The sequence below is a fragment of the Onychostoma macrolepis genome, chromosome 01 (assembly GCF_012432095.1).
Source record: "Onychostoma macrolepis isolate SWU-2019 chromosome 01, ASM1243209v1, whole genome shotgun sequence".
Lineage (NCBI taxonomy): Eukaryota > Metazoa > Chordata > Actinopteri > Cypriniformes > Cyprinidae > Onychostoma > Onychostoma macrolepis.
In genome coordinates, this window is record NC_081155.1 from 27,262,295 (window position 1) to 27,281,778 (window position 19,484).

At 35.5% G+C, this 19,484-nt stretch overlaps 1 long non-coding RNA gene across 1 annotated transcript; it reads left to right on the forward strand.

Moving 5' to 3' along the window:
- The first annotated feature begins 4,686 nt into the window (after positions 1–4,686).
- LOC131540639 (uncharacterized) lies at positions 4,687–10,703 on the forward strand. The gene is made up of 3 exons (XR_009271325.1): positions 4,687–4,776; positions 5,208–5,291; positions 9,836–10,703. It is a non-coding gene; the product is annotated as an uncharacterized LOC131540639 (long non-coding RNA).
- Positions 10,704–19,484: the final 8,781 nt, after the last annotated feature.

The window sequence follows — 19,484 nt, forward strand, 5'->3', positions numbered from 1 at the left end:
CGCAGATGGCACTAGGGACGGGGGGGACATGACCCCCCCAAATTCATAGTGACCCGATCCGTCCCCCGCCCTCACTATCCCTACGAAAGGCGACAAAAATCGGTAAAACAGAGGATTAACCAGTGTTTGCACTCTCTCTGAGTGACGCCGCCGGGGCGCGAATCTTTTTTTCCCAGGATGGTATGGGAAGGTCCCGCCTTTTTCGCCTCTGATTGGCTAGAAGGGTCTCCTCCTATTATGTAGGTTTAGGGGTCGCGTTAGTGTAGCCAATCGGAGAGAGCCCTTCTAGCCAATCAGAGGCGATAAAGGCGGGACCTCGTGCCTGTATGAGCGGTAACCATAGTGATCATATACAATTTATGACTGAGCTGAGTCGGTGATTTTCTGAACTGAAAAAAATCGACTGCAAATGCCACATAAAGGCAATGAAGAGACAAAAAACAATCACCTCGTTTTTTCAAAAAACAAACAATGTAAGTATCCTATGCCTGTTGACTTTCCCAGATGTGGCAGATTAGATTTGTTAAGGGGAATAACTAGTCTGACAATAATGGCAAGAATGTTTTTGCACTTAGCAAACACAGCAAAAACTATTTATCGTCAGGAAATAATGTTTTATCTTATCATTTAACCCATTGTACTGTATAAATTGACTGAGGTATGTTCACTGTCGTGTAAGCCACTATAAAAATAATTATAAGTAAATTTGTGTGGTGGAAGGTTTATGCAAACAACAAATAAAGGCCTACATAAACTTTTGACATCCTCTTATAGCAGGAAATCGGAGGATATAGATTCTTAAATTATGGACTATGAAAAACATTCTCATTTTTTTGTTCATAATGATAGACTTTGTATGCTGAGATAAGCAAATGTTTAAATAAAACATACTTTGCTGAAGACATGAAGTTTTGGTGGGTGATTGGCATACTAGTCAAATAACAGTCTGATCATGAATTGCTAGTGGTGATCAGGTAGGCCTTTGTTTACCTTTGTTCATTGTTGTTTATCCATGATTTCAAATAAGAATCCCCCAATGGCTTTTTAGTGCAAATCATTAGCCCAAATTACGCAAAGTAACTACTTGAGCACTAGTTAAAGCCCAAATTACGCAAAATAACGAATTGAGTTTAAATAATTTGCTGACAGCTTGGTCCCCCCCAGTTAAAAAATCCTATCTGCGCCCCTGGGTTCATCTATAGTTGCCATCATCTGGGGTCTTCATCTGAAGTAACCACAAGTGAGGCTGGATCCAAGCTGTAGTAACACTGGGATGGGAAACCTGAGAGATAGAAACAGGAAAACAAAAGGAGAAGAATTAGCATAGATGCTGTTCATATTATTTCAGGCAAAAGATGATCACGTGCATTTATTACTAGAGTACAAGGTTATGAGTTGTTATGTGAACGCTTGGCTAAAAGATGTATTTTTAATCTAGATTTAAACAGAGAGAGAGTGTGTGTCTGAGCCCCAAACATTATCAGAAGGCTATTTGAGAATTTAAGAGTAAAATGCGGAAAAGCTCTGCCTCCTTTACTGGACTTTGATATTCTGGGTACTATACTGGGTACTTTGTGACATTATTTAGCTTACTTTGCTATAATTTGGTCAAATCGCAATCTGATTTTATTGTATTTCCCTTAGTAAGCATATAATTTGTCCTCAATATTCAGGGAACAGACACAGTCTACACTCTAAAAAGTAGTTTTATAGTCCATTCAAATAAAATGTTTTAATTGGTCAAACATTTAGAAGACTACAGCAAGTTATGTCATTTAAAATTGAACCATTTACTCCACGTGTTTTATATGTTACCTCAACTAAGATTTATTATTTGGGCATCATAAGAAATTGCGGGAGAACTAAAACATATATTTTTATAGTTTAACAAAATTATTAAAAATGATTAACTGGTGTTTATCAATCACTAAAAACACACAATTTACAACACATAATAACCATTATTTAATAACAATCTCCATTTATAACATTTGTCATACAGACTAAACATACAGGCTTAAAGAAAAAAAGTCACCTACATCTCGGATGGCCTTAGGGTCAGTAAATTAACAACAAATTTTCATTTTTGAGTGAACTATCCCTTTAAAGCTCCAGCTGACAAACATTACATCTGTAATATAACTGCAAAATTCAGTTTAAACTTTAATGAACTAAGAAAAACCTAAACAAGCTAAACAAAATGTTAGCAAACAAACATTTACAAATATTACTACTGTTCACAATTACATCTTTAAAATGAGGCAGAAGTCACAAAAAAAAATGAACCAGGTGTTTCAGTAGGGCTGGGCGGTATATTGAGTTTGTACGATATATCGATATAATCTTTATAAGCGATACAGTATGAAGCAATACCGTTAATATAGATATAAGTAGTTTGATACGAGCGCATCTGAAAAAAATATCTAGGGACGACACAGACTGAACTGCTGCGGAGAAAGTGCATAATACAATTTGTTCTACATATATCAGGCTTTATATGAAAGGCTTTTAAAAAAATCGTAAGATATAGTAGCCTATAGTATATAGTTTCAGTTTAAAGTGGCTTTTTACATCTTTGAAAGAAGTCTCTTATACTCACAACTCAAAAAACAGTTAAAACAATAACATTGTGGAATGATATTACAATTCAAGAGAACTGTTTTTTTTTTATTATTATTTGAATATGTTAAAATTGTAATGTATTGCTGTGATCAAAGCTGAATTTAACATCATTACTCCAGTCTTCAGTGTCACATGATATTTCAAAATTAAATCTGATTTGCTGCTCAAGAAACATTTCTGATTATTAACAATATTTTAAAAAAGATGTGCTGATAAACATTTTAGTGGAAACTTTTTTTTTTTTTTTTTCAGGATTCATTGTTAAATAGACTCCAGACCTTTAAATGGTATTGTACAATACTGTTCAAAAGTTTGCAGTCAGTGAGGTTTTTTAATAAATAAATTTTTATTCAGCAAGGATGTATTAAATTGATGAGAAGTTAGAGTAAATATTTTTGTTTCAAATAAACACTTTTCATTTTAAACTTTGTTCATTAAGGAATCCTGAATAATACACACAAAACAAAATACGAATCAGGAATATTTCCTGAGCAGCAAATCAGCATATTAGAATGATTTCTGAATAATCATCATGTACAACAAGAGTAATGATGCTGAAAATTCATATTTGATCACAGAAATAAAATACATTTTAACATCACTCACTCATGTTTGTATGTCAAAACCTTCTTAAAATAACTTTAATAAAGAATTGTAAAAGATGTATGGCGATATGCATTTTTGCCATTTGCCATTAAATATCAAATCACGTTTTAACTAGATTCAGCTAATACATGCTCCTTTAAGTGACGTCACCGATTAACAGTAAAGTTGCAGCACATATTTTAGGCTAAATAAATTCGTCTAATTCCAGTAACCCATTGACAAAACCTTTACAAAGCTATTAAAATCTCCCAACTACATATAAATATGTGATGAAGTCAAAACTTTGATAAATCAGAGCTCAATATACAGAGTTAGCATACATAGTCTGAAAACAGTTGAGATGCTAACGGACTTTTTCGAAGACACTAAACCGTCTTTATGAAGTAAATATTCAACAGAAGCGTATCAATTACAAGAAAGAAAAGTGTCAGGAACAGTTGTATGTAATATTTGTGTGATTTTAGGGACTAAACTCACCTGAAAACGGTGAAAACAGCAGCGAGAGACGCAGTGTTGCAGCTGTCAGTTGGAGAGTTGCCGCCCCGTTTCCATGGTAACTCCCTAGCTGCAGCGTTTGAATGAGACTCAGGGCGCGCGTCCATCAAAACACGTCACAGTCACGCACCATTTAAATAAACATTATGTAGAACATAAACAACAACAAAAAAATGATTTAATTTTGAATTTTAATCGTTTTGTAGTTATATGACCCATTCATACATAGGTGTAAACTGCAACCCCGCACGTGATAGTGGGACAAAGTAGCACTTTTAGTTTTATAGATTTTTTTTTTTTTTTTTGCTTTATTAGATTTTGTATTGTTGTTTTTACGATCATTCAAACTATTCATTTCATTTAAAAATGTGCTTGCAGTTTTTATACTAAACTTTTGTTAATAATTATAACTCTCACTATTTTTATTCAGTGCTTCAGATTCCTTTTAACTGTAAAAATGTAATGTAAAACATAAATGTAATATATATATATATATATATATATATATATATAATTTATAAAACAAAGATGTCATGTAAGAGATCAGTAGAAACACGGGACAGAACCGTTTGCCCACTGGTGCACCAACGGAGGCCCAGCCGCGGCAAACCGCTGGTGGTGTGCCACCCAAAAAACGCCGGCTGACCGACAGCGTTTTTAGATTGGTCGGCTCGCCGATGGTGTGCCGACAGTGATCGTAAAAACAACAATACAAAATATAATGAAAAAAAAAATCTATACAAATTAAATAAAAATAAAAGTGCTACTTTGTCCCACTATCACGTGTGGGTTGCAGTTTACATCTATGTATGAATGGGTCATATAACTACAAAACGATTAAAATTCAAAATTAAATAATGTTTTTTTTGTTGTTGTTTATGTTCTATATAATGTTTATTTAAATGGTGTGTGACTGTGACGTGTTTTGATGGATGCGCGCCCTGAGTCTCATTCAAACGCTGCAGCGAGGGAGTTACCATGGAAACGTTGCGGCAACTCTCCAACTGACAGCTGCAACACTGTGTCTCTCGCTGCTGTTTTCACCGTTTTCAGGTGAGTTTAGTCCCTAAAATCACACAAATATTACATACAACTGTTCCTGACACTTTTCTTTCTTGTAATTGATACGCTTCTGTTGAATATTTACTTCAATAAGACGGTTTAGTGTCTTCGAAAAAGTCCGTTAGCATCTCAACTGTTTTCAGACGATGTATGCTAACTCTGTATATTGAGCTCTGATTTATCAAAGTTTTGACTTTTCATCACGTATTTATGTGTAGTTGGGAGATTTTAATAGATTTGTAAAGGTTTTGTCAATGGGTTATCGGAATTAGACTAATTTATTTAGCCTAAAATATGTGCTGCAACTTTACTGTTAATTGGTGACGTCACTTAAGAGAGCATGTATTAACTGAATCTAGTTAAAACGTGATTTGATATTTAATGGCAAACAATTATTGATAAAAATTGTTCTGTGGTTTCAGGAGTAACAGTTCTACAACAGAAGAGAAGCTCCAAGATATCTAAATTTCTGATGGAAGCTGCTGACAGAGATGTGGGAAACATAGGTAAGCTGCATGAGAAAGCTCATTAAATCACTTCATATATGCAAATATGTAGTGACAAAATGCATATCACCATGCATCTTTTACAATTCTTTATTAAAGTTATTTTAAGAAGGTTTGACATCCAAACATGAGTGAGTGATGTTAAAATGTATTTTATTTCTGTGATCAAAGATGAATTTTCAGCATCATTACTCTTCAATTTTACATGATGATTATTCAGAAATCATTCTAATATGCCGATTTGCTGCTCAGTGTCAGACTGTGTCTCCACGTCTTGTGTTTTCCCCTCCTCTCGTGTCCTTATTTGGAGTTCCTGTCCGTGTCCTAGTTTATGTCATCATTAGTTAATTCGTCTCCAGTCCTGTGTCTTTAATTATCTAGTTTTCCCCAGTGTACTTAAGTCCTGTGTTCCGTCAAGTCTTGGTGTTGTCTTACATGTCAATCTATATGTTAATGGTATATGTTTATCGTTGAACGTGTTCGTTGTAGTATTTTGATTATTGTTAATAAACTCCTCATCCGGAAGTTCCTCGTCTCCGCATCTCACTGGAGTCAGCCGATTTGTGACACTCAGGAAATATTCCTGATTTGTATTTTATTTTGTGTTTTGTGTTTATTATTCAGGATTCCTTAATGAACAAAGTTTAAAATGAACAGTGTTTATTTGAAACAAAAATATTTACTCTCACTTCTCATCAATTTAATGAATAAAAATGAATTTATTAAAAAAACCTCACTGACTGTAAACTTTAGAACAGTATTGTACAATGCCATTTAAAGGTCTGGAGTCTATTTAACAATGAATCCTGAAAAAAAAAGAAAAAGTTTACACTTTTTTTATCAGCACATCTTTTTTTATATTGTTAATAATCAGAAATGTTTCTTGAGCAGCAAATCAGGTTTATTTTTGAAGGATCATGTGACACTGAAGACTGGAGTAATGATGTTAAATTCAGCTTTGATCACAGCAATACGTTACAATTTTAACACATTCAAAAAAAAAAAAAAACAGTTGTAATTGTAATATCATTTCACAATGTTATTGTTTTAACTGTTTTTTGAGTTGTGAGTATAAGAGACTTCTTTCAAAGATGTAAAAATCCTACTGACCCCAGACTTTTTAACAGTTGTGTAAATTAGTTATGATGTTCCTCCCACTTCAATAATACTGTGGCATATGTACAATATTTGGTTACACTTTATTTTGATAGTCCACTTTAGACATTCTACTAACTATAAGTAACTTTGTAACTACGTGTCAACTAATTCTCATTAATTTGCAACTACATGTCTACTAACTCTCAGTAGGGTAGGTTTAGGGTTAGTAGAATAAGCTGACATATACTTATAAAGTTTCTGATAGTCAGTATGCTGTATGTTGTGGACCCATCAAAATAAAGTGTTAGAAGTTATTAAGCAGAGAGTCTACTAATACTCTTAATGACTGCTAGTTGACGTGTAGTTGCAAAGTTACTTACTGTTAGTAGAATGTCTAAAGTGGACTATCAAAATAAAGTGTTACCAAATATTTAAGTTGAACTCTTTTTATTGCTTGTGCTTAGTTGAGAAGACATATTAAGTCTGCACAAATATATTTAAAAAATATTAAATGAATGGTTATTTTCAAATCCAGTCAACATTCAGAATGCTAAATGTTGACTAAACTAATAAAAACAAATCCAGCCAACACTTGCATGTGCACAAGCCTGAGTGACTTCGCAGGAGAAACAGCGGCGCCATCTTGTCAAGTTCACGAGTCAGGTGAGTTGCACTAAATAAATGTTATTTTTTAGACTAAATTTAACGAGAAAATCATGCAACATATCCAATTTTTTTGAGTGGACATTTAGAAAGTGTTTTACGAGTTGTATATCTGAAGAAAAGTGGATATAAGACAGTGTATGTTAAGTTCAGGCATCAAGTAAGTCAAGTGGCACTGAATAAATATTTGTACTTAACGTTATACTGCATTTATAAAAACGTATATTATAAAGGTGTAAATGTTTTATTTAAAATGTATATATTTATACACAAGCGTACAACATAAAAACATTGAATAAGAGTTGTATGATATGTTATGTCTGAGGGAAGTTTAGGTTAAGGGAACGTGCTCTCACATTGTTTAATCCATAAAACACAATGTCAAAAGCTGTGTTACTATAATGAATTCTTGTCTCGTGAATGGCGCTTCGTAAGAGAAGTTTGTCGTTCCGAACGAAAATGAACAACTGAATCGTTTCACGAGGCCGTTCAAAGCGTCTCAGTCAGTTCTAGGTTAGTGAATCACTAGATATATTATATAGTTACATATAGTTCCTGCACAGGGAAAGACCGTGGCTCAGTAATCACTGGGACAACTGATCAATCAATTTGTAAACGTCACCATTGGTATTTATCAACAACAGGCAGGACTGTTATATTATGCTATTATTTCATGCTATTTAAAGTAACTTAGCCCTATAATATGAAATGTACATGTTCTATTACAAATCCAGTCAGCATCAATGCTCCCTGTTGTGCAATGGATGGATTTATGCCAAAAAAAACAAAACAAAAAAAACAGAGGTTTCAACTTCTGTTTCATCACAAATTGACTTAATCAACTGATATTGATACATTGTAAGTGATTTAAAAGGCATCATTTAATTTTTTTTAACTTAAAATGTACTTTTCTTTCTCCATCAGGGTGTGGCCAAAGGTTTCATTGGTGCTTTGTCATCACTGCAAGATTTCAGATGCAACCCAGTCAGTTCTTCCAAGGCACCAAAGACCAGACCACTCCACTGCAACTACACGCTGTGTGTACCTTCAAGAATAGGAGTTTATTGTTTTCATTCCATGTGTAAATGTTTAGAGTGTTTACTACAATTAAAATGTGCTTTATTGTTCTCAGTGGCATCTCCGCTAATATTAGTCTGTTTCATTCTTATTCCGAGGTCACCATAGCCACCCAGATCCAGTCCGTATCCAGATCAGATGGTGGATCAGCACCTAGAGATGACCTCTACAGCACTGAATGTCAGCGGAGACCATGTCAGCTAGATGAGCTCCAGAGACGGATCCCCAGTGAAGACCTCGTTGGCCATCGGGACAAGACCACGAGAAACAGACAAGTCCTCTGCTCAATCTGACCTGTGCAGGAATTAAACCATGCCATGATGGTTTCGTCTGGCCAGAGGAGAACTGCCCCTCGACTGAGCCTGGTTTCTCCCAAGGTTTTCTACTCAGTTTCTGTCACCGATGGAGTTTTGAGTCCTTGCCGCTGTCGCCTTTGGCTTGCTTATATGGGACGCTTGGCTGATTGCATAGACACTATTGGAAAAGAGCAGAACTGAATGATGATTTCATTGAATCATCAATGAACTGACTTTAACTGGAAAAATGACTTGTTAATGTCCTCTTGCATTATTAACAAACTATTTTCCTGTTTGACTGTAAAGCTGCTTTCGCACAATCAGTATTGTATAAAGTGCATTATAAATAAAGGTGACTTCACTTGATTTTATATACTGTAACACCTGGTTCATTTTTTTTTTTTTTGACTTCTGCATCATTTTAAAGATGTAATTATGAACAGTTGTTCTAGTTTGTAATGTTTGTAAATGTTTGTTTGCTAACATTTTGTTTAGCTTGTTTAGGTTTTTCTTAGTTCATTAAAGGTTAAACTGAATTTTGCAGTTGTATTACAGATGTAATGTTTGTCAGCTGGAGCTTTAAAGGGATAGTTCACCCAAAAATGAAAATTTGCTGTTAATTTACTGACGCTTAGGTCATCCGAGATGTAAGTGACTTTTTTTCTTTAAGCCTGTATGTTTAGTCTGTATGACAAATGTTATAAATGGAGATCGTTATTAAATTATGGCTATTATGTGTTGTAAATTGTGTTTTTAGTGATTGATAAACACCAGTTAATCATTTTTAATAATTTTGTTAAACTATAAAAATATATGTTTTAGTTCCCCCGCAATTTCTTATGATGCCCAAATAATAAATTTTAGTTGAGGTAACATAAAACACATGGAGTAAATGGTTAAATTTTAATTGACATAACTTGCTGTGGTCTTAAATGTTTGACCAATTAAAACATTTTATTTTAATGGACTATAAAACTAGTTTTTAGAGTGTAGACTGTGTCTGTTCCCTGAATATTGAGGACAAATTATATGCTTACTAAGGGATATACAATAAAATCAGATTGCGATTTGACCAAATTATAGCAAAGTAAGCTAAATAATGTCACAAAACTCTTTAGTACCCAGTACTAGTATAGTACCCAGAATATCAAAGTCCAGTAAAGGAGGCAGAGCTTTTTCGCATTTTACTCTTAAACTCTCAAATAGCCTTCTGATAATGTTTGGGGCTCAGACACACACTCTCTCTCTGTTTAAATCTAGATTAAAAATACATCTTTTAGCCAAGCATTCACATAACAACTCATAACCTTGTACTCTAGTAATAAATGCACAATCATCTTTTGCCTGAAATAATATGAACAGCATCTATGCTAATTCTTCTCCTTTTGTTTTCCTGTTTCTATCTTTCAGGTTTCCCATCCCAGTGATACTACAGCTTGGATCCAGCCTCACTTGTGGTTACTTCAGATGATGCCAACACTCATGAAGACCCCAGATGATGGCAACTATAGATGAACATACCAACCTGACAAATGTTATGTATTGTAATCATTGCCTTAAAGTATACGTTGAGTGATTTTCAACCCACTTTGTATTGTTACTATGATGGTAATATATGTGAACGAACAATGTTTAATCTTTATAGTTCCATGAGATATACCCATTTATTTGTCAGCCAAATAATATTTTGCATTATCCGAATATTGTTTATTTACATATTACAGACTTTGTGACAGTATAAAGTAGATTTAAATTCCCCGAACCTACCCTTTAATGGTTGTCCCTTTAACTGAACATGACTTTGAACACATAACTTTTATTATCTTAGAGTTATTGACATATAGACATTAATTTGTTGCCAGAAGATGCTCCCCATTGAGTCACAGTCATCTCAGGCTGTTAATAGGATTTTATTTATTTTTTTTGAAACCTTGAAATTTTCTAAAGCTGCTTTGATTGTGAAAAGCATTGTACCCTTACAACAGTTAACCATGTTTTTACTATGGTAAAACTAGTAACCATAACTGTAGTAATCAGGGTTTTTTAGTTTTTCTCAAACTAAGGTTTTGATATCATGGTTTTACTAAAGTAATATTTTAGTAATGCTTGAGTAAAACTGTGGTAACCATAGTTTTTGAAACCATGGTGAAGTTTGTATTTACTATAGGTTTACTACTATGCTGTAGTGAGACCATGGTTATGGTAGTTACTGTGAATTTACTACAACAATCATAGTTAAACCATGGTTAATTTTGTGCTTGACTTTTGTATGGACATATGTGAATTGAATGCTTCTATTTGAAAGTCACATTGGATAAAACCATCTGATAAATATACTGTATGCATTTGTATGTTTAATCTTTTCACTGAAAATAAATTTTCAATTGCCATTGTACATTGTTTTTGATCCATTATTGTGTGCAAGGATATTTTGGTTAGCGTAATCGAACTGATTATGAACCACGGACCGACCGTGGACCGCCAGCAAACAGTAATTATAAACCAGCGGCTCGTCAGCAGACCGCTGTCGGAAAAGCTGTGGCTGGTGGTTCGCTGGAATAACGATGAGCAAAACACCGGTGAACCGCGGTTCGGCGTCCGCCGGTGGGCCACCGACTCTGCCGCCAGTGGCCCGCTGGTCTTATGTTAGCTGGGTATCGTTCCTCTTATCACTCTCTTTATCTACGAGCGCGATCTTAGACAGTTTATGCGAGATGCATTGTCTCGCCGCCAGTAGCTCTCCTCTTAATGTCCGTGACGCACTTTTAATTAGTCGGGAACTTCGCAGGCAGGCTTAGTTAATTTACTCAAAGTCCACTCTAATGTCTTCACTGTAAAACCCAACAAGTTAGGGTAACTCAAACCGTTTGAGTAAACCAATTCCCCTTGGCTGAAACCATGTAAGTTTTAAAACTTGCAATTAAGTAATTAAGTGATTAATTAAGTGCTGATTGAGCATTAGTGATGAACACCTGCTGTTAACAAACAGAATCACTGAAGATGAGAAACACAAGAACTACTACAACTGACTTCAGCCATAGCCTAAGATGAAATCAACTGAAATAAAATACATTAAATCTCTCAAAATCTGATTAAACAACCCCACAAACAGCATCACCAGCTCCACTTATTAATAACCAGACTGACTTTATTTCTGTCAGACATCTACAGAAGATCTTATTGAGAATTAACTAAGGTTTAGATGTTGATTTGTTTCATTTGAAGTAACCATGTTAGAGATCAGTGTCTGCTTTAGTTGGGCTCTTGACCCTTGATTTCTGTGTTAGCTGTTTTCTCTTTTTTCTGGCTGTTGTAACCATACGTTTCTCGAGCATATTCGTTACAACTCAAAAGCCCAGAGGAAATGATCAGTAGTTGGTTGTTATATGTTTATAATGACAATCATCTGTTGGTAAATTTATCTCATTGAGAGTGAATATAGATAGACTCATTGTGTGTCTAATCTCTGATTAAATGGATGTATTGATTATAGTAAAAGTGATTCTAAGAGCCAGTGATGCTGTGATTTTCAATTGCTGTTTGTGGGGTTGTTTAATCAGATCTTGAGATTTAATGTATTTTATTTCAGTTGATTTCATCTAAGCATGTGTCTAAAGTCAGTTGTTGTTCTTGTGTTTCTCTTTCTGTCAGTGATTCTGTTTGTTAACAGCAGGTGTTCATCACTAATGCTCAATCAGCACTTAATTAATCACTTAATTACTTAACTGCAATGTATATCTTATTTAGTGAACTCAACTGAAATAAGTTCAGAGCACTCATAATTGTTAGTTTTAAAAACTTAAATGTTTTAAGGCAATCAGTTGCCTCAAACGGTTTGAGTTAACCTAACTTGGGTTTTTATGGCAATCGGTTTACTCAAATGGTTAGAGTTACCGTGACTTGTCGGGCATATATCTTATTTAGTGAACTCAACTGAAATAAGTTCAGAGTACTCAAAACATTTAAGTTTCTTAAAACTAACAGTTATAAGGCAATCATTTGCCTCAAACGGTTTGAGTTAACCTAACTTGTTGGGTTTTACAGTGTTCGAGATGGACTACAATACTCAAATTTCTACCGAAAAACCACATATACAGGGCGATATCTAGCCAACAACTCCCTTCTCTCATAGTGATGGGTCGTTCTTGAACTATCCCAACAAACATTTGGACGTTTAATGACCGTTGAAAAGACGTCCCTCCGACACGTCCCGTTGTGGTTGAAAAATATATCCAAAATGAAAATTGAACCGACGTTTTTGACGTCTTCTGGCCGTGAATTACACGTCTTTTCTGCACGTCCCTGGACGTCTAAATGTGTCATCTTCTGGATGTCTATTTTGTGTATCTGAAGTCTGTTTCCCGAAATTCAGCCTTGGTGCAGAATTTCAGCCACTATGAGCCAGTCCCACAATGAGCTTTCCTTCAGACGTGCCATTTCTGTGTCTGTAGCTTTAAGGACGAGAGAGGTGGGGCAAGGTGGAGGGTGGGTGTGTGGCCTTAACCAGCTTGCGCTACCATGCGCTAATGTTGACAGTGGACGTATCGCAATGGCTCAAAGACACGCAGTCATTCAAGCTTTTCAGTTTGACCCAGAATCTGATCCGGATGGAGAAGCACCGGATGAAGAAGTTGCAACTCAGCGGCTACAGCAGGACGTCTCCGAATGGTTAGTTTAAAATATTGTGTCTGGATATGGTACTTTAGTTGGTTTGTTTATGTATGCTGTTACAGTTATTATCATGTAGCTAATGCTAGCCATAGGCTCGGATGAAGGAACTAAAAAAATACTTTGGTGTTCATTTGTACATCCAAACACTGAGCAACTATCATGCTTCGCTCGTTTGCAAGCCATGATGTCTCTCGAGGAAAAAAAACCACGCACGGTAGTAGCTCATTTTCTCATGGGCGGGCAAAGCAGAGAAAGGGGAGGTAACCTTTCCCCGTATGACGACATAAAGGGAAGATTCCAGATTGGGCCATCTGAGCTTTCATTTTCTCAAAGGCGAATCAGGATACCCAGGGCTTGGTTTACACCTATATCGCCATTTCTAGCCACTGGGGGACCATAGGCAGGCTAGGGGAACTTATATTAATGTTAAAAAACCTCATAAAGTGAAATGTTCATGCCATGGGACCTTTAAATTATGTCTTGAGGTTTACACATCTAAACTTGACAAAGGTTGAAAAAAGGTCCAAAATCGGTCCAGTCTGACCTGAACATCTATAAAACGTTTTAATCACGTGTACATCACAAACAATAACATTATTTGTGGACTTAAGCAAGAAGAATAGTGTTGTAATTTAGCACAACATATTTTATTGTGAATATTACATTTTTGAAAAATGTCTTCCATTTGTTAAACGGCTACTATCCAAACAAGAAAATAAAAATAGTAGAATGTGGTTAATTCTAAATCTGTGGCAATGGCATTTTCTTTAACAGTTTTACATTAATGTTAAGCAGCCATTATTTACACAAGAAAATAAAAGTACAGGATCATAGTTAACACATATGTAACTATTTTTAGAGTCTTTCAAAAAACAATTTCAAAATGTTTACTCTCATTTTCTTGGTCCACAAACCACCAGCTCTTCCAGGAGTGTGATTCATGTGTTCCACCATTGATGCATGGAAGTCAGAGCTATGGAAGTACTCTTTTTTTTTTTTTTTTTTCTAACAGTCTTGCATTACTGTTAAGCAGCCATAAATCAAACAAGTAAACAACAAAAATACTGGAATATGATTAACACATATGTACATGTTTTTAGAGTCTGTGAAAGTTGTTTATGGCTCAATTTTTATATCCACCACCCCCAGCTCTTCTTGGAGCATGCTTCAGGTGTTCCCCCATAGCTGCATCAATGTCTGTAGTCTGAGTCTGTAGTATTGGGGCTCCACCTCTTCAAAGCATCTGGAAAAAAAAACAAGCAAAAAAAAAACGGTAAGGTTTGAGGTAAATGACACACTAATTTTGAAAATGTTTTTATGGTCCTACAACCAAATTTTAAATACAATGGAACAAGATTTTGCATCCATTTTATCAACGAAGCATTAGAAAAAAGTAATCAACATGTATTATATGATATTTTACTCTACAATAATCTTATGTCAGTAAAAGTTTTTGTACAATCTTTTTCCCTCGGACTGCATAGGTTTAGCTTTATGGGGCCGTCACGTGATGAACGAACGACTCAAACCGAAGATTCGGGAGATGAACTAATCAGTTATCTTTCCGGCTCGGACTGCATAGGTTTAGTTTATGAGGCTGTCACGTGATGAATGAACAACTCAAACCCAAAGACTCCGGAGATGAACTAATCAATTCTCTTTCCGGCTCTGACTGCATAGGTTTAGCTTATGAGGCTCTCACGTGATGAACGAACGACTCAAACCTGAAGACTTGTCAGATAAGAGGTGAGGTGAGCTATTCATAGACTAAAGACCCAGGTAAACAATGAATTTTTTTTTTTTCTGTTTCTTATACCATTATAGTTTTATATTGTTCGTAGTGTGATCAACGTTTGCATAAGTAGTAGATGTGTTAGGGAAGTAGCACGTAACATTTTAATTATATTTTGCTAAAATGAATGAACTGAGCGAAATGACTCGAAAAAAGATTCATTCATTTTGCTGAACGAGACTCAAAGGTCCGAGTCAGTAAAATGATCCGAACTTCCCATCACTATTCTCTCGCTGGTATCTTTCTCTTTCCTCGTTCTTCATTCCGCCCCCTCCCATCTCCTGATACCTGATTGGTCATTATTGGCACCCAATTACATTAGAAATAAATAAAATTGACAGGCCCAACAGTTTAGGTTCTCTCAAAGTGTATTTTTTCAGTACACTTTAACTTATAACTTTATGCAATATTAACAAACTTTACTTGCATATGAAATATAAAACCATAACAAATTCTGTAGCAGGGGCTACATACTAAGCAACAATTATTTTGGAGCAATTTGTTGTAGCCACTTACCCTGTAACTACATAGAACCGGGTTATCTCAAGCAAAGAGTTAAAAAAGCACCACTTCAATTTACAACCCGCAAATGTTGTATTTACTCTGTAACTAAATGGAACAATAGGTGAACAAGCACCACTTTAATTTACAGACCGCAAATGTTGAATTTACCCTGTAACTACATAGAACAAGAGGGGAACAAGTTGGACTTAAACAAGCGTATATTTGCACAGTAATTACAGAGAAAAATGTTGCACTAGATTTCATTTAATTGTTTGATGACCAAATAATTTTTTATTTTTTATTTTTTTGCTCTAAAAACATCACAGTATACATCCACTGAAATACAAGTGTTGTATCATGTTGTATTTTTTCATGTGAACAGCTGGAAAGAGGTAAGCTTGTTTTGAGGGGGACTACATTTCCCATGTTCCATGGCACTGATTGGTTCCACCTGCAGTCAATCACACACACACACTATATTACACCCACTCAGACCCTTCTCAAACTGCCGAGTATTGTTTAGCGTTTATCGCTCTCCTAGTGATAGCTACATTACGGATCCATTCCGAGTTTTCTGAGTCTAAGTCTAGTTTAATCCTGTTTATTGCCTGAGTCATTTGTGTCTTGATCCTAGCCTGTGTATCTCGTTTCCTGTCTGATCTCTGCCTGCCCTGAAGTTTATAGCCTGCCTTAGATCTCTCTCTCGTCTTGTCATTTGGACTCTGTTTGCCCCTGCCTGGACTATTATCGTGTACCTGGATTGTCTCTCTTTGTTTTGCTCCCTGGATCACGTTCGCTGCCGATCGATCCCGTCTGTTCACTGGACTACTCTTGTGTCTTGCCCATGCCATATCTGTTTTCTGGTGTTTGAGCCTGCCTGCGTTTTGACCATGTTTATTAATAAAAGCTTGCATATGGATCCGCAAGCCTCACGCCTCTGTCTCCCCGTTACACCCAAACATAAGATTGTTGTTTAGCATAGTAGGTCATACATACCACTTAATATTAGAATAGGTACCCCTTAGTTTGAAAATACTTACAGTATAAATTATTTGTAATTTTTTAGGTGTTACCCCTTATTCGTCAAACTTCGCATATTATTCCCTTATACCCACATGGAGGTACTAAATAGGTACACTATAATTGCTAAATTCTGTTTACTTGCGCTGTAAACTGCGGGCTGTAATCTAAAGTGTTACCCAATATTTATATAGCATTTCTAAATCTTAGTTAATATTACGTTCAAAATTTACTACTACATTATTAATTAAAATTTATAGTTAATGTACATTAGTTAATGTACAATGAACTAACATGAACATTTTTATTAACTAACACTAATAAATACTGTAAAAAAATATATTGTTAATTGTTAGTTCATGTTAGGTAATGCATTAACTACTGTAAAAAAAATTTTTTTTTAAATTATAAAAAAAAGAGAGCTTATTGTAAAGTGTTACCAAATCTTTTAATGATCTATACATTTTTTAAATGATCTTAATGATATAAGCATTTGTGAAATAATTATATAAAACTATATTATCAGCACAGTACATATTAATTTATTCTATGTACTAATTTATCATTCTAAAAAGATTAAAAAGACAGCCGATTATTTCCATTTATGGCTCATTATATTTCTTACCCTTGGGAGATATTATCAGGAGACATGGTGTTAGCTTTCACTGTTATGCTGATGATACTCAGCTCTATATTTCTTCGCGGCCCGGTGAAACACACCAAATTGAGAAACTAACGGAATGCATAGTCGATATAAAAAACTTTTTACTGCTAAATTCTGAAAAAACAGAGGTGTTAATTATCGGACCTAAAAACCCCACATGTAATAACCTAGAACATTATCTAACACTTGACGGCTGCTCTGTCAATTCTTCTTCATCAGTCAGGAAACTAGGTGTGCTGTTTGAAAGCCATGTTTCTAGCATCTGTAAAACTGCATTTTTTCATCTCAAAAGCATATCTAAATTGCGACCAATGCTCTCAACGTCAAATGCAGAAATGTTAATTCATGCGTTTATGACCTCAAGGTTAGACTATTGTAATGCTTTATTGGGTGGTTGTTCTGCACGCTTGATCAACAAACTACAGTTAGTCCAAAATGCAGCAGCTAGAGTCCTTACTAGAACCAGGAAATATGACCACATTAGCCCGGTTCTGTCAACACTGCACTGGCTCCCTATCAAGCATCGGATAGATTTTAAAATCTTGTTAATTACTTATAAAGCCCTGAATGGTTTAGCTCCTCAGTACTTGAGCGAGCTCTTATCGCATTATAGTCCTCCACGTCCGCTGCGTTCTCAAAACTCCGGCCGTTTGATAATACCTAGAATATCAAAATCGACTGCGGGCGGCAGATCCTATTCCTATTTAGCACCCAAACTCTGGAACAGTCTACCTAACACTGTTCGGGAGGCAGACACACTCTGTCAGTTTAAATCTAGATTAAAGACCCATCTCTTTAGCCTGGCTTACACATAACACATTAATACGCTTCTATTATTCAAATCCGTTAAAGGATTGTTAGGCTGCATTAATTAGATCAACCGAACCGGGAACACTCCCCATAACACACAATGTACTCGTTACATCGTAAGTTGAATGGCATCTACGCTAATATTTGTCTGTTTCTTTCCTAGTCTGTTTCTCAGTCCGTATCCGATCAGATGGTGGATCAGCACCAAGAGATGATGTCTACAGCCCTGATCGTCAGCGGAGACAAGGACACCCAGATGACCCCCAGAGATATATCCCCAGATATATCAACCAAAAATAACAAAATAACTCAAATATAATAAAATACCTAACTACATAATACTACTATTGTTAGAAATTGCAACAAAATTAAAATAGAAATATAAACTTTTGAACTGCGGGTTTCGTCTGGTCAGAGGAGAACTGGCCCCCCGACTGAGCCTGGTTTCTCCCAAGGTTTTTTTTTCTCCATTCTGTCACAGAGGGAGTTTTGGTTCCTTGCCACTGTCGCCTCTGGCTTGCTCAGTTGGGGATACTTAATTTCTAGCGATTATCGCCGATTTGATTGCACAGATACTATTTAAACTAAACTGAGCTAGACAATGACATCTCTGAATTCAATAATGAAATGCCTTTAACTGAAAATTGAAAATTGAGTGTTTAATCTTATCATTATACATTACTGACACTCTATCCTCCAATTTGATACTGTTAAGTGCTTTGACACAATCTGTATTGTAAAAGCGCTATATAAATAAAGGTGACTTGACTTGACTTGACAGCCTCTGCAGTGTCCTGACCACAGATTCAAATGTGTGTGCCAATTTTCAAGTGTTTTTGAGCACGTTAAGGCCCCCAAAAACCTGATAGTCGAAATAAAAAAATGTAAAATAAATAATAATAATCCTTAGGGGATCAATGGGGCCTTAGTGGCTTGGGCCCTATAATAACCACTAGATATAAACAAGTAGTGGTGGAGATGTTGCAAAGAGTCTGTGGATGTGAGTTCTAGAGTTTGGGTTCTGAATTATCTACCACACTGTAAAACCTAACAGTTAGGGTAACTCAAACCGATTGAGTAAACCGATTGCCTTAAAAACCTGACAAGTTAGGTTAACTCAAACCGTTTGAGGAAACTTATTGTCTTAAAATATTTAAGTGTTTTAAAACTAATAGTTATGAGTACTCTGAACTTATTTCAGTTGAGTTCACTAAATAAGATATATGCCCAACAAGTCACGGTAACTCAAACCGTTTGAGTAAACCAATTGCCTTAAAAACCCAAGAAAATTTAATTAAGCATTAAGTTTAAAGTTATAGAATATAAACATGCTTTACATTTAGTCAGCATTACAGAATCCTAATGTGTTTCTATTTAGGTCATGTTCACTTTAAGATCGCATGATTACAAATGTCCTATTACGCGACCCGTAGTTGGGAAGTAAACACTCGCGCACTTCATGCGCATTTTCAGCGGTTTGTTCAAGGCTGTCAGATGCTGGCCGTCAGGATATTAAGTAAACATATCGAGGACGGCACAGTGAAACGACATCTATCAAGCAAACGAGATAACACAGAGCGAGTTGAAAGCTAGATGAA